This window comes from Herpailurus yagouaroundi, unplaced genomic scaffold (genome assembly GCF_014898765.1).
Source record: "Herpailurus yagouaroundi ecotype Mexico unplaced genomic scaffold, PumYag 196, whole genome shotgun sequence".
NCBI classification, from domain to species: Eukaryota; Metazoa; Chordata; class Mammalia; order Carnivora; family Felidae; genus Herpailurus; species Herpailurus yagouaroundi.
The window spans coordinates 37,108,029-37,125,337 of NW_024412427.1; the positions used below are offsets into that span (position 1 = coordinate 37,108,029).

Consider the following 17,309-nt stretch of genomic DNA (forward strand, 5'->3'; position numbering starts at 1 on the left):
TCTGTTGCTTTGGGATGCAGAGTTCTAAATATATCTGTCAAGTCCATGTGGCCCAATGTATCATTCAGGGCCATTGTTTCTTTTCTGATTCTCTGTCTAAATGATCTTTCTATTGTTGTAAGTGATGTATTAACGTCCTCTGCAATTACCACATTCTAATCAATAAGATTACTTGTGTTTGTGATTAATTTTTATATATTTGGGTGCTCCTGAATTCGGTTCATAGACATTTATAATTGTTAGCTCTTCCTGATGGATAATGCCTTTCTTCATCTCTTGTTAAAGCCTTTAATTGAAAGTCTAGTTTGTCTGATATAAGTACGGCTACTCCAGCTTTCTTTTGACTTCCAGTAGCATGATAGATAGTTCTCCATCCCCTCACTTTCAATCTGAAGATGTCCTCAGGTCTAAAATGAGTCTCCTGTAGACAGCAAATAGATGGGTCTTATTTTTTTATCCATTCTGATACCCTATGTCTTTTGGTTGGAGCATTTAGTCCATTTACATTCAGTGTTATTATTGAAAGATATGGGTTTAGAGTCGTGATATCTGTAGGTTTCATGCTTGTAGTGATGTCTCTGGTACTTTGTGGTCCTTGCAACATTTCACTCACAGATTCCCCCTTAGGATCTCTTATAGGGCTGGCTTAGTGGTGATGAATTCCTTCAGTTTTTGTTTGTTTGGGAAGACCTTTATCTCTCCTTCTATTCTGAATGACAGACTTGCTGGATAAAGGATTCTCAGCTGCATATTTTTCTCTTCATCACATTGAAGATTTCCTGCCATTCCTTTCTGACCTACCAAGTTTCAGTAGATAGATCCATCACTAGTCTTAACGGTCTCCCTTTATATGTTAGAGCATGTTTATGCCTAGCTGCTTTCAGATTTTTCTCTTTATCCTTGTATTTTGCCCGTTTCACTATGATATGTCTTGCAGAAGATCGATTCAAGTTACGTCTGAAGGGAGTTCTCTGTCTGTCTTGGATTTCAATGCCTTTTTTCTTCCCCAGTTCAGGGAAGTTCTCAGCTATGATTTGTTCAACTACACCTTCAGCCCATTCTCTCTCGGTCTTCCTCTTCTGGAATTCCTATTATATGGATATTGTTGCGTTTGATTGCATGACTTAGTTCTCTAATTTTCCCCTCATACTCCTGGATTTTTTCATCTTTTTCTCAGCTTCCTCTTTTTCCATAGTTTTGTCTTCTAATTCACCTATTCTCTCCTCTGTCTCTTCAATCCAAGCTGTGGTCGCCTCCATTTTATTTTGCACCTCATTTATAGCATTTTCTAGCTCCTCCTATTTCTTAGTCTCTTGATCTCTGTAGCAATAGATTCCCTGTTGTCCTCTACACTCTTTTTCAAGCCCAGCGATTAATTTTATAACTATTATTCTAAATTTTTGTTTCGTTACATTGCTTAAATCGTTTTTGATCAATTCGTTAGCTGTCGCTACTTCCTGGAGTTTCTTTTGAGGAGAATTCTTCCGTTTTGTCATTTTGGTAGTCCCTACAGTGGCTCCAAACTGCAGAGCACTTATGTGCAGTTTGGAGTTACTTGTGTTGGTGGGCAGGGCCACAGTCAGACCTGATGTCTGTCCCCAGTCCACTGCTGGGGCCACAGTCAGACTGGTGTGTACCTTATCTTCCCCTCTTCCAGGGGCAGGACTCACTGTGGCATGGTGTGGCCCCCTGTCTGGGCCACTTGCACACTGCCAGGCTTGTGGTACTGCTCTATGGGATCTGGCATATTAGCTGGGGTGGATCCGCAAGGTGCACAGGGGCCGGAAGGGCAGGCTCACTTCGCTTTGCAGTCAGTGGTCCTCTGTGGGAGGGGCCCTGTAGCATCAGCAGGGCGGCCGACCCGTAGGAGGGATGGATCCACAGAAGCACAGTGTTGGTATTTGTGTGGTGGAAGCAGGTGCGGTGAACTGGTTCCCTTTGGGGTTTCGGCTGGGGAATGGGATAGGGAGATGGCGCTGGTGGTGCCTTTGCTCCGCACTGAGCTGAGCTCTGTCTTCCAGGGTTCAACACCTCTCTCTCCCAGTGTCCTCTCGCCCTCCCACTCCCGAGCAGAGCTGTTGACTTATAACATTCCAGATGTTAAGTCCCGCTGGCTGTCAGAACTCATGCAGTCCGGCCCCTCCGCTTTTGCAAGCCAGACTCAAGGATTCCACCTTGCTGGGCGGGCTGCCCCTCCACTGCCCTGCCTCCCTCCCGCCAGTCCGTGTAGCTTGCACCGCCTCTCCACCCTTCCTACCCTTTTCCGTGGGCCTCTTGTCTATGCTTGGCTCTGGAGAGTCCGTTCTGCTAGTCTTCTGGAGGTTTTCTGTGTTATTTAGGCAGCTGTGGGAGGAATGTAGTGATCAACAGGACAAGGTGAACCCAGCGTCCTCCTACGCTGCCATCTTCTCCTAGCTCTCCCCTTTCTAATTTTTATTTTTATATGTTCATTATTTTTGAGAGAGGGAGAGACAAAGTACTATGCCCTTTTTGAAAGTTTACCATTTTCTGTAGAAACCCTCAATCTTGCCCTTAATTTCCTTTAGCACAGTAAGTTCAAGGAGTCTGAGCCCAGTGTCTACTAGCTCAAGCATCAGGAGTCCCAAAGGCTCTGCCCCCACTACTGGTCACCCATGTTTTCCATGCACATTATCATAGTTCCTATGGGCCTACTTTGATTGTGTGCCAATATATTTGAAAAACATGAGCCCTAGAGGTTTTTTTTTTTCTTCTAAGAATTTACATTTGTTTCTAGCAAATACCTATGGCATCAACACTCTGATAACATCCTAAGTCAAGATCATGGATTGAGGTGAATAAAAACTGGGTCTGGTACAAACGTATGGCCCACTAATCATTCACAAAGCAGGAAAGAGTATCCAGTGGAAGAAAGACAGTCTCCAGCTGGAAGAACTGGACAGCAACATGCAGAAGAATGAATCTGGACCACTTTCTTACACCATACACAAAACTAAACTCAAAATAAATGAAAGACCTAAATGTGAGACAGGAAACCACCAAAACCATACAGGAGAAAACAGGCAACAACCACTTTGACCACAGCCACAGCAATTTCTTGCTTGACACATCTCCAAAGGCAAGGGAGATAAAAGCAAACATGAACTACTCAAGATCTCATCAAGATAAAAAGCTACTGCACTACTGCAAAGGAAACAATCAACAAAGCTAAAAGGCAGACAAGGGAATGGGAAAAGATATTTGCAAATGACATTGGATAAAGGGTTTGTATCCAAAATCTATAAAGAACTTACCAAATTCAACACCCGAGAAGGACACAAATTTTATTTAAATCTGTAGGGGCCAATAAGGTCCTACCATATCAACCCTTCTCCAGCTAACAGTTATAAACTCTGGACAAGTACAAAAACAACTATGGAAGAAAGACATTTGGGAGCAACCAAGAGCAGGCAGATATTGGAAGGGAGCAATGGGCACAGGGTGTATTTCCCTTTGCACAGTTTCTTGGCAGAGGGAAGCACCACTCACCATGAGTGGCAGCTAAAACTTCCCTAGAAAAAAACTGTTTTGACAGCCTGTAGTTTGGGCAATCACAGCAACTGCAAAATGAGCAAGGAATCCTAAAAACGCATGTACCAGAGAGTGAAAGCTCTCAAATTCTTTGAATAAATGTTACCCAAATATTCAGATATGTGTGGAGCAGCCTCTGAGCAGCTCAGTCAAGAATAAAAGAATGAGATTTGAACCTGTGAAAGATGAAATAAAATGAGTCACTTACGTCAAAGGGTTTTTAAATCCAAGTCCTCAGAGTGGAACCATGAACTTTTGAACTGGGCCAAAAAGCAAATATTCCAAGGACTTTCCAGGAACACCTGAAAATTGCTATGGTAGCAGACTTTTGCTTTAGCAACCTATCATGTTCAACCAAGATTACTTTTTCCATGAATATCAGTCATAATCCTTTGTAAATAATGTACACAAATATTCCCTTTTGTCTTTAAAGTCCCTGCCTTTTCGGGCCTCAGGGATCAGTCCCGGGGCCCATAGGGGAGGTGGGTCCAGACTACACCAAACCATGCCCCTTCGCACTGGGTAACTGCATATCTACTGGAGCTGGACAGACCCTGAGGACAGCTCCTCCAGACTAGTGCTGCAGCATTGCCTGGATTAACTCTAGGTCAATTCTCTATATATAGATATATGCTCCACTGCCTCCCCCCCCCCCCCACCAGTTTCTCCTCATCTCTTCCCTCCTCTAAGCTGATTACTCTGGTTCTGGTTTGTCTAAACAGACATATTTAATCCATTCTCTTGATACATGGTCTACACCTCCTTTACATTCCTTTCTCTCTCTCTGCAGTAATCAAGCCATACAGTTTCTCTGGGTAACGTTATCATCGTTTCTTTCTCTCCTCCTCCTTCTTTATTTTCTGTTGTCTCTCTCTGGATTAAGACTTTTAGTCTCTGTGCCTAGTCAATGTTATTTTTTCTTCCCACCCCTCCCCACCCCTGCCCCTCCTCTGTCGTTTATCTCTTTGTATGTGCTCTTCCATCAGCACCAATTACACCCTGTTCTTTACTTGTAGTCAGTGTTTTTCTGGTTTTGTTGTTTTTTGTTTTTCTTTATCTGTTTGTTTGTATTATTTGTGTGTTTGCATGTTTTTGTCTTCTGTTGTCTATTTGTTTTCCTTTATAGGGCTACTCCAAGGAACAAATCAAAGTACACCTGGTGGAGGGTCCAAAATATCACTATGAGTAAAGTAATAAAAGAAGCAAAGTCACAACAACAGAGAGCAAGTAACAATCTCCAAAAAAACATCTCCTGAAGGGCCGGGCCCTGGAGAGTGTATGACTCCCCTCCCTTTAATAAGCAGTGCTCCCAGGTGCAGAGCACACAACAAACTTTTAAAATGCATAAGGGACAGAAAACTAGTCAAATGACGAAACAGAAGAATTCTCCTCAAAAGAAATTCTAGGAAGTAGCGACAGCTAATGAATTGATCAAAACCGATTTAAGCAATATAACTGAAAAAGAATATAGAATACTAGTGATAAAATTATTGCTGGGATTGAAAAAGGCATAGAGGACAGCAGAGGATCTATTGCTACAGAGATCAAGGGACTAAAAAATAGCTATGATTACTTAAAAAATGGTACAAATGAGGTGCAAAATAAAATGGAGGTGCCCACAGCACAGATTTAAGAGACAGAGGGGAGAATAGGTATTGTAAGATAAAATTATGGAAAAAAGGAAGCTGAGAAAAAGAGAGATAAAAAAAATCTAGGAGTATGAGGGGAGAATTAGAGAACTAAGTCATGCAATCAAATGGAACAATATCTGTACCATAGGAATTCCAGAAGAAGAAGAGAGAAAGAAAGGGGATGAAGGTGTACTTGAACAAATCATACCTGAGAACTTCCCCTATCTGGGGAAGAAAACAGGCATTGACATCCAAGAGGCACAGAGAACTCCCTTCAGACGTAACTTGAATAGATCTCTTGCATAACATATCATAGTGAAACTGGCAAAACACAAGGAAAAACAGAGAATTCTGAAAGCAGCTAGGGATAAACGGGCCTTAGCAGACAAGATGTGTAGACACATAAGGGTAGGAGCAGACCTATCTACTGAAACTTGGCAGGTCAGAAAGGAATGGCAGGAAATCTTCAATGTGATGAACAGGAAAAATATGCAGCCAAGAATCCTTTATCCAGCAAGTCTCATTTAGAATAGAAGGAAAGATAAAGGTTTTCCCAAAAAACACTGAAGGAATTCATCACCACTAAGCCAGCCCTACAAGAGATCCTAAGAGGGGCTCTGTGATGTTGGATCACAAAGTACCAGAGACATCACTACAAGCATGAAACCTACAGATATCACGACTCTAAACCCATATCTTTCTATAATAACACCGAATGTAAATGGACTAAATGCTCCAACCAAAAGACATAGGGTATCAGAATGGATAAAAAAAGAAGACCCATCTATTTGCTGTCTACAAGAGACTCATTTTAGACCAGAGGACACCTCCAGATTGAGAGTGAGGGGATGGAGAACTATTTATCATGCCACTTGGAGGTCAAAAGAAAGCTGGAGTAGCCATACTTATATCAGACAAACCAGACTTTAAATTAAAGCCTGTAACAAGAGATGAAGAAGGGCATTATATAATAATTACAGGGTCTATCCATCAGGAAGAGCTAACAATTATAAATGTCTATGCACCAAATACGGGAGCCCCCAAATGTATAAAACAATTACTCACAAACATAAATAACCTTATAGATAAGAATGTGGTAATTGCAGGGGACTTTAACACTCCACTTACAGAAATGGATAGATCATCTAGACACACGGTCAATAAAGAAACAAGGGCCCTGAATGAGACATTGGATCAGATGGACTTGACAGATATATTTAGAACTCTGCATCCCAAAGCAACAGAATATACTTTCTTCTCGAGTGCACATGGGACATTCTCCAAGATAGATCACATACTGGGTCACAAAACAGCCCTTCATGAGTATACAAGAATTGAGATCATACCATGCATACTTTCAGACCACAATGCTATGAAGCTTGAAATCAACCACAGGAAAAGTCTGGAAAACCTCCAAAAGCAAGGAGGTTAAAGAACACCCTACTAAAGAATGAATGGGTCAACCAGGCAATTAGAGAAGAAATTAAAAAATATATGGAAGCAAATGAAAAGGAAAATACAACAATCCAAACGCTTTGGGATGCAGCAAAGGCAGTCCTGAGAGGAAAATACATTGCAATCCAGGCCTATCTCAAGAAACAAGAAAAATCCCAAATACAAAATCTAACAGCACACCTAAAGGAACTAGAAGCAGAACAGCAAAGACAGCCTAAATCCAGCAGAAGAAGAGAAATAATAAAGATCAGAGCAGAAATAAACAATATAGAATCTAAAAAAACTGTAGAGCAGATCAACGAAACCAAGAGTTGGTTTTTTGAAAAAATAAACAGAATTGATAAACCTCTAGCCAGGCTTCTCAAAAAGAAAAGGGAGATGACCCAAATAGATAAAATCATGATTGAAAATGGAATTATTACAACCAATCCCTCAGAGATACAAACAATTATCAGGGAATACTATGAAAAATTATATGCCAACAAACTGGACAACCTGGAAGAAATGGACAAATTCCTAAACACCCACACGCTTTCAAAACTCACTCAGGAGGAAATAGAAAGCTTGAACAGACCCATAACCAGCGAAGGTTTGAATCGGTCATCAAAAATCTCCCAACAAATTAGAGTCCAGGACCAGATGGCTTCCCAGGGGAGTTCTACCAGACGTTTATTTATTTATTTATTTATTTTTTTCAACATTTATTTATTTTTGGGACAGAGAGAGACAGAGCATGAACGGGGAGGGGGGGCAGAGAGAGAGAGGGAGACACAGAATCGGAAACAGGCTCCAGGCTCTGAGCCAACAGCCCAGAGCCTGACGTGGGGCTCAAACCCACGGACCACGAGATCGTGACCTGGCTGAAGTCGGACGCTTAACTGACTGTGCCACCCAGGCGCCCCTACCAGATGTTTAAAGCAGAGATAATACCTATCCTTCTCAAGCTGTTCCAAAAAATAGAAAGGGAAGGAAAACTTCCAGACTCATTCTATGAAGCCAGTATTACTTTGATTCCTACACTAGACAGAGACCCAGTAAAAAAAGAGACCTACAGGCCAATAACCCTAAGGAATACGGATGCAAAAATTCTCAATAAGATACTAGCAAATCGAATTCAACAGCATATCAAAAGAATTATTCACCATGATCAAGTGGGATTCATTCCTGGGCTGCAGGGCTGGTTCAACATTCGCAAATCAATCAATGTGATACATCACATTAATAAAAGGAAAGATAAAAACCATATGATCCTGTCAATCAATGCAGAAAAGGCCTTTGACAAAATTCAGCAACTTTCTTAATAAAAACCCTCGAGAAAGTCGGGATAGAAGGAACATACTTAAACATCATAAAAGCCATTTATGAAAAGCCCACAGCTAACATCCTCCTCAATGGGAAAAAACTGAGAACTTTCTCCCTGAGATCAGGAACACGACAGGGATGCCCACTCTCACCGCTGTTGTTTAACACAGTGTTGGAAGTTCTAGCATCAGCAATCAGACAACAAAAGGAAATCAAAGGCATCAAAATTGGCAAAGATGAAGTCAAGATTTCACTTTTTGCAGATGACATGATATTATACATGGAAAATCCGACAGACTCCACCAAAAGTCTCCTAGAACTGATACGTGAATTTAGCAAAGTTGCAGGATACAAAATCAATGTACAGAAATCAGTTGCATTCTTATACACTAACAATGAAGCAACAGAAAGACTAGTAAAGAAACTGATCCCATTCACAATTGCACCAAGAAGCATAAAATACCTAGGAATAAATCTAACCAAAGATGTAAAAGATCTGTATGCTGAAAACTATAGAAAGCTTATGAAGGAAATTGAAGAAGATATAAAGAAATGGAAAGACATTCCCTGCTCATGGATTGGAAGAATAAATATTGTCAAAATGTCAATACTACCCAAAGCTATCTACACATTCAATGCAATCCCAATCAAAATTATACCAGCATTCCTCTCGAAGCTAGAACAAGCAATCCTAAAATTCATATGGAACCACAAAAGGCCCTGAATAGCCAACGTAAGTTTGAAGAAGAAGACCAAAGCAGGAGGCATCACAATCCCAGACTTTAGCCTCTACTACAAAGCTGTCATCATCAAGACAGCATGGTATTGGCACAAAAACAGACACATAGACCAATGGAATAGAATAGAAACCCCAGAACTAGACCCACAAACGTATGGCCAACTCATCTTTGACAAAGCAGGAAAGAACATCCAATGGAAAAAAGACAGTCTCTTTAACAAATGGTGCTGGGAGAACTGGACAGCAACATGCAGAAGGTTGAAACTAGACCACTTTCTCACACCATTCACAAAAAGAAACTCAAAATGGATAAAGAACCTGAATGTGAGACAGGAAACCATCAAAACCCTAGAGGAGAAAGCAGGAAAAGACCTCTCTGACCTCAGCTGTAGCAATCTCTTCCTCGACACATCCCCAAAGGCAAGGGAATTAAAAGCAAAAGTGAACTACTGGGACCTTATGAAGATAAAAAGCTTCTGCAGAGCAAAGGAAACAACCAACAAAACGAAAAGGCAACCAACGGAATGGGAAAAGATATTTGCAAATGACATATCGGACAAAGGGCTAGTATCCAAAATCTATAAAGAGCTCACCAAACTCCACACCTGAAAAACAAGTAACCCAGTGAAGAAATGGGCAGAAAACATGAATAGACACTTCTCTAAAGAAGACATCCAAATGGCCAACAGGCACATGAAAAGATGCTCAATGTCGCTCCTCATCAGGGAAATACAAATCAAAACCACACTCAGATATCACCTCACGCCAGTCAGAGTGGCCAAAATGAACAAATCAGGAGACTATAGATGCTGGAGAGGATATGGAAAACGGATACCCTCTTGCACTGTTGGTGGGAATGCAAATTGGTGAAGCCACTCTGGAAAACAGTGTGGAGGTTCCTCAGAAAATTAAAAATAGACCTACCCTATGACCCAGCAATAGCACTGTTAGGAATTTACCCAAGGGATACAGGAGTACTGATGCATAGGGGCACTTGTACCCCAATGTTTATAGCAGCACTCTCAACAATAGCCAAATTATGGAAAGAGCCTAAATGTCCATCAACTGATGAATGGATAAAGAAATTGTGGTTTATATACACAACAGAGTACTACATGGCAATGAGAAAGAATGAAATATGGCCTTTGTAGCAACATAGATGAACCGGAGAGTGTTATGCTAAGTGAAATAAGCCATACAGAGAAAGACAGATACCATATGGTTTCACTCTTATGTGGATCCTGAGAAACTTAACAGAAACCCATGGGGGAGGGGAAGGAAAAAAAACAAAAGGAGGTTAGAGTGGGAGAGAGCCAAAGCATAAGAGACTCTTAAAAACTGAGAACAAACTGAGGGTTGATGGGGAGTGGGAGGGAGGGGAGGGTGGGTGATGGGTATTGAGGAGGGCACCTTTTGGGATGAGCACTGGGTGTTGAATGGAAACCAATTTGACAATAAATTTCATATATTGAAAATAAATAACTAAATAAATAAGTAAATAAATAAATAAATAAAAATAAAAGGATTAATAAAGTAAGCCTTTGAACAACTCTACACAAAGAAATTAATCAACTTAGATGAATTGAACCAATTCCTTAAAAATCATGAAGTGTAACAAGTTATCCCATATCAAATTGATAATCTAAATAATAACCCTGTAACTATCAAAAAAAAAAAAAAACCTTGAATCTGTATTTTAAAAACTTCCAAAAGGTGTAAGGTTAATCTGGTTGTATTGTCTGTCACTCTACTGATCACCAGGGTTGATTCAGCTGATCTGACTTGGCTGGCTGGGTGGATCCTCTTCCTCCCTTGCTGCTCCATGTGCACCCTCCCCACACTGCACGTGCAATCAAAGAGGACCACCTTCCCCACTAGAGAAGAGCCGTTCCTCAGTCAAGGGTATACAAATGGATGTACTGGAACCTCCAAACAAGCTCTTGAGGTCCATGTGCAGCACAGCATAGGGCAGTCAAATTTCCAGGACTCCAGACAATTCCAAATGAGATGCTGCATGTGGCAGGCTGCCTTTCTTAAAAATAATAAATAAATACTTCCAAAAACCAAATCAGCCACCCCAGATGGCTTTACTAGCAAATCTATCAAAAATTTAAATTAGAGGGGACCCTGGGTGGGTCAGCTGGTTAAGGTCCCACTTGGGCTCAGGTCATGATAATTGCGGTTTGTTGAGTTCCAGCCCCACGTCAGGCTCTGTGCTGACAGCTCAGAGCCTGGAGCCTGCTTCAGATTCTGTTCCTTCCCCTCTGTCTGCCCCTCCCATACTCATGCTTTGTCTCTCTCTGTCTCTCAATAATAAATAAACGTTAAAAAAACTTTAAAAATTTTTTTAAATTAGAAATAAGACCAATTCAACACAGTACCATCCAGAAAATAAAAGAGGAGACAACCCCTCCCAACTCATTTATGAGGCCAGCATTGCGCTAATAACAAAACCAGCCAATGACAATATAAGACAAAAACACTAAGATCAATATCCCTCAAGAATATAGATGCAAACTTCCTCAACAAAATATTAGCAAATCAAATATAACAATATATAAGAATAATACACTATGAGGTAGGTTTAGGCCAATTCAATGTAAGGCCGATTCAACATTCAAAAATCAATCAATGATTGATCATAACAACAGACTAGAGAAGAAAAACTACAAGATCACAACAATGGATGAAGAAAAAGCATGTCAAAACTTCAACATCTCAGGGAAGTAGGTGGGGGCATAAGTGAAATAGGTGAAAGGGGTTAAGAATATACCTATGATGATGAGCACTGAGTAATGTATAGAATTGTCGAATCACTATATTGTACCCCTGAAATTAATGTAACACCGTATATTAACGCTGTTAATAACACTGGAATTAAAAAAAAATAAAATGGGCACTTGGGTGGCTCAGTTGGTTAAGCATCCAACTTCGGTTCAAGTCATGATCTCATAGTTCATAAGTTCGAGCCCTACATCAGGCTCTCTGCTGTCAGCACAGAGCCTGCTTTGGATCCTCTGTCACCCTTTCTCTCTGATTCTCGCTCTCAAAAATAACTAAACTTAATAAATAAATAAATAAATAGCCACAAAACCAAAAACCAAAACCAACCAAAAAAAGAGTACGCTTATCTTCATGAGCACTGAGAAATGTATAAAATTATTGAAGAATTATGTTGTACACCTAAAATTAATAAAGCACTGTGTACTGATCATACTTGAATAAAGAAAGTTCATGCCAAAAATTAAAAAAAAAAATTTAACATCTATTCTTGATAAAAACTCTCAGCAAACTAAATAGAAGGGAACTTCCTTAAGCTGATAAAGAGCATCTACAAGCCTACAGCCAACATCGTACTTAATAGCACAACACTGAATGTTTTCTCTGAAAGACTGGGAACAAAGCAAGGATGCCCAGTCTCATCCCATCTGTTCAGCATCATACTGGAAGTCCTAGTCAGTGCAATGAAGAAAAAGGCAACAAATGGCACACAGACTGGAAAGGAAGAAATAAAACTTCCTATTCACAGATGACATGTCTATGTAAAAAATATCCCAAGACATCTACATTAAAAATCTCCTCAAACTAGGGGCATCTGGGTAGCTCAGTTAGTTAAGTGTCCAACTCTTGATTTCAGCTCAGGTCATGCTCTCAAAGTTCGTGAGTCCAACTCTTGATTTCATCTCAGATCCTGCTCTCACAGTTCGTGAGTTCAAGACCCACATTCGGCTCCGTGTGCTTCACAGCGCAGAGCCTGCCTGGGTTTCTCTCTCTCACTCTCTCTGCCCCTCCTCTGCTCTCTCTCTCTCTCTCTCTCTCAAAATAAATAAATAAACATTACAAAAAAAAAAAAAACTTCCTCAAACTTATAAATGAGTTTGGCAAAATCAAAGAATACAAGGTCAACATAAAAAAATCAATCATATTTCTGTGGACTTAAAACTAAAATTTATAAAACAATATTATTTATTTTTCTGCAAAAAAAGTGGCTACTTAAATATAATCCTAACAAAATCTGCAGATTTGTATGCTGAAAACTACAAAACGTAAATGAAAGAAATCAAAGAAAATCTAAATAAATGGAGACACATACTGTTTTTATGAATTAGAAAACTCAATAGAATTGTCAATTCTCCTCAAACTGAGCCACAGATTTAACCTAATTCCAACAGAAATCTCAGCAGAATTGATATAGACAAGTGAGTTTTAAAATGCATACAGAAAGGCAGGGGCACCTTTGTGGCTCAGTCTGTTAAGCATCTGACTTCGGCTCAGGTCATGATCTCAATCAGGTCATGAGATTGAGCCCTGCATTGGGCTCTGTGCTGACAGCTCAGAGCCTGAAGCCTGCTTTGGATTCTTGTCTCCCTCTCTCTATGCCCCACCCCTGATTGTGCTCTGTCACTCTCTTCTCTCAAAAATGAATAAACGTTAAAAAAAATTTTTTTAATAAAACACATACAGAAAGGCAAAGGAACTAGAATACCCAAGAGTATTTCAACAAAAAAGGAATGAAGCTGGAGGATTCATATTACCTACTTCTAAGACTTGGTTTAAAGCTCTCATATCAAGGCAGTGTGGTTTGGTGAATGGATAAACAAATACATATCGTCAGTGGAAGAGAATCCAAAGAATCCACTATCAGATTCACAAATACAGCCATTTGATCTTTGACAAAGTTGCAAAAGAATTCAATAGAGTAAGAATAGTCTCTTCAACAAATTGTACTGGAACACTCAAACATCCACATGCAAAGAGGAAAAAACCCCTCAGCATAAACCTTATACCTAGTACCAAACTTAACTCAAAATTTATCACCACTCTAAACATAAAATGTAAAAGGATAGCACTTTTGGAAGAAAACACAGCAGGATATCTTTATGCCTGGAGTGAGGTGACTTTTTAAATAAGACACTAAAAGTAAAATCTATACATCGATAAATTGAATTTCAACAAAATTAAAACTTTTTGCTGTATCAAAGGCACTGCACAATGAAAAGACAAGCCACAAACTGTGAGGAAATCGTTGCTAACCACATATCCCACAAAAAGTCTGCATAGATGATATATAAAGAGCTATTAAAAACTGAACAGTTAGAGACAAGGCCTGCATGGTGGCTGAGAGCCCTGGAATGGATAATGAGACACCGAATGTTTCCTTTTGACTCTTCCCTTTCAACTCTGGAATGAGAGACTTTTTTTTAAAAAAATTTTTTTCAACGTTTATTTATTTTTGGGACAGAGAGAGACAGAGCATGAACGGGGGAGGGGCAGAGAGAGAGGGAGACACAGAATCTGAAGCAGGCTCCAGGCTCCGAGCCATCAGCCCAGAGCCCGACGCGGGGCTCGAACTCATGGACCGCGAGATCGTGACCTGGCTGAAGTCGGACGCTTAACCGAATGCGCCACCCAGGCACCCCTGGAATGAGAGACTTTTAATACCCAGATTAATGGGGGACATGCAGATTTAGGGTCCTGGGGAGCCTTTTCCCCATCTCCCAACGCATGTCAAGGGCAGTCTTCTTGGGGTCCTTGTGGCCAGCCAAGATGGTTGCCCCCCCAGGTGAAGTCTGTGTGAGGGTGGTCCTGGAGTTGCACATATGGAGTGCATCCTGGGGCTTCCAGCGCTAACCCAAGTGAGGTGAAGCCACTCTGGTCCTGAATACAGGGATCCACAGATCAACATGATAATTACCGCAAGCCCTTGTCTGAGCAGAGAAGTATGAGCAGAAACTCAGGAAGACTCAGCTTATCAAAGCTGACCCAGCAACAAAAACAAGCTCTGTGTATGAAGACCCAAAGATCAGTAAATTCACCAACATGATGATGAAAGGCGGAAACGAAGTACTGGCCAGACCCCTCATGATGCACACTCTGGAAACTGTGAAAAGGAAGCAGTTTGAGAAGTACCATACTGCTTCTGCAGAGGAACCGGCAACCATCAAACATAACCCTTATGCCATCTTCCACCAAGCACTGAAAAAACTGAGCCTGGATGGGCTGGTGATTGAGCTGGTATCCATCCTCAGAGGTGGCCATTTCTACTAGGTCCCTTTGCTAGTAGCTGACAGGTGTTGTTGCTTCCTGGCCACGAAGTAGATGATTCCTGAGTGCAGGGAGGAGCAGCACTGGCAGATGCTGATGCCAGAGAAGTTGTCACATGAGCTGCTGGAAGCTTTTCACAACCAGGACCCTGTGATCAAGAAGAAGCATGACATGCACAAGATGGCTGAGGCCAGCCAAGCCCTGGCTCACTACCACTGGTGACAGAGGGAAGATGGAGGCTCTAGGAGGAGCCCAAAGCTCTCTGCTGCAAGAAATAATGGGAGCCACTGTCATGGTGAAAAACAGTTGTGGGTTAAGAATGTAGTTCCTTTTTAAAGGCAGGCAGGCCTCATAAGGATGAAACAACATATTTATATTGCCTGTTAGTCCTTTCTTTGGGAGCTAGAACTTGCTCTTCCTGTCCCATCTCCTTACAAAGAGGGACCATGTCACTTTCGATTTCCCTCAGGAACCCTAGGGCCCATCCAACCTCCCTTCCCTCAATTCAGGCTACAACTTAGGATGATACCAAAGGAAGCAGTTTTATTATTAGAAAAGGCTTATTAGAAAATTCTCACCCTGGACTGGTATAGCATGTGATGTAGTATCCCCATTTACTAAAATTGACTGGAAATATAAAAAATAAATAATAAAATAATAAAATAAAATATAAAACCCAATTTAAAAAAAACCTTGCACAACACTAGAACTGAACACACTTCCAAAGAAAATATACAAATGGAAATAAGCTCATGAAAAGATGTTCACCATCATTCACCAATAAGGAAATGAATATTAAAACTGTAATGAGATACCACTACATGTCTATTAGGATAGCTGACATTAAAACTTTTAAGAAATTCCAATACCAAGAACTGGCAAGGAGAACAAATTAAATTATCATACAATACTGCTGGAAATGCAAAATGGCAAAATCACTCTGGAAAAAAAGCAGTTCCAAATTAAACAAATACTCAGCAACCCTGCACACTATTATTTACCCTAGGAAAAGTGAAAACACATTCACACAATTCTGTATACAAATGCCTGTAGCAGCTGCATTTACAATTGTCAAAAACTGGAAACTACCCTAATGTCCTCCAACTGTTTAATGGATTGACATCCATCCTCATCTGGAATGCTACTCATCAATAAAAGGAAGAAATTGTTAATACAAGCAACAACACAGATAAATACTGAGAGAAGGAAACCAGTCTGGAAAGGTTACATGCTGTAAGAGTCCATTGATATTACATTCTGGAAAAGGTAAAATTACAAGGTCAGCAAACAGGTAGGCAGGAGTTAGGACTTACAACCGGGCAGCAAGAGTATTTTTTCGATAATGCAACTATTCTGTTCTTACTGTTGTGACAATTACAAATCTATATGTGTGTTCAAAGTCTCAGAACTGTACACACACACACGTCAATTTTAGCATATGCATTTTTTTTTTAAAAGGGAAGGAGGTCATTTTCCAGAAACTTCCACCTTTAGCCCTGTAACAGAAACCTCTCTGAAGGCAAAGGAACACCAAGGTTGGGCTGCTGTCTTAGAATGGAAAAAACAGAATAAAACATGTATTGAATTTCAGTTACTTATTCTGCTGCAGACTTATAAATTCTAGGGCATTTATACCTAGTTTTATTGAACAAAATAATTTCAGGTTACCTTTGAGGGCCTGGGATCATTCACTTCTCAAAGGGTCTCAACCTCACTCTCATCTAAGCAGCAACAGTGTGGAATGCTGGTGTGAGAAGCTGGAATCTCCCTCCCATCCCACAGCAGCACCTTACACCTCCACCAAATGGAGGTAGGTGAGTCACCTCCTCCTGGGAGGCCACCAGAAAGAAGAGGGGAGATGTGGGTGCAGACAGATCTCAAGAGAGATAAACAGGCACCGAGGACTAGTAACCTAGATTTCTCTTTGAAGTAAAAGGCGAGTGCTTGGCACTAGAGCAAGCAGGGAGGCTTGCCGAGCAGACTCTTTCCTGAATGTTGTTGGGCAACTTACATCCGGGAATGTGAGCTCACACCTTTATCATTTGAGAAATGTTATCACTAGCCACAGAACCACTCAGAGCTTTATCAGTTAGCCAGGTGGAGCATCTGATTCTCCACCAAATGCTAGAAATTCCAGAACAGAATTCACATGAACACTCTTTTTTTTCTTTTCTAAAATGTCTGAGATCCTGAGATGGTGGATGTTACTTGCATGTTACTGTGAAAGCACCATGTTCATGCATTATTAGCAAGGACAGACTGGGAGGTCAGCAGAAGGCACATGCTGCTGCTTGCTTCAGCATTCTCACTCCAGCAAGAACAATGTCCTCAAGAGACCCAGGGAAGGAAGCTGATAACCTAAGAGCAGAATCTTGCTTTTCATTAAAAAAAAAATAAGCAAATGTTTAATAGGCACAGAAACCCAAATTAAAACAATTTAAGAGTTTTTCACACCAGGGGGCACGTGACAGGATTCCATGTGTCTGGCACACTGCTGTCAAGGCCTGACTCTCTGGCACCACCTCTCCCCTGCTCTCCCTGCACCAAGGAGCCAGTAAGGAAGTTCTGCAATGAGAACCCATTGCAGT

General features: G+C 40.8%; 1 protein-coding gene and 1 pseudogene across 2 annotated transcripts in view; one reads left to right on the forward strand and one right to left on the reverse strand.

Moving 5' to 3' along the window:
- Nucleotides 1-17,309, reverse strand: part of NINL (ninein like) — a 182,216-nt gene that overhangs the window by 154,073 nt on the left and 10,834 nt on the right. The window lies entirely within an intron of this gene.
- Nucleotides 14,277-15,046, forward strand: LOC121011970 (28S ribosomal protein S7, mitochondrial-like; annotated as a pseudogene).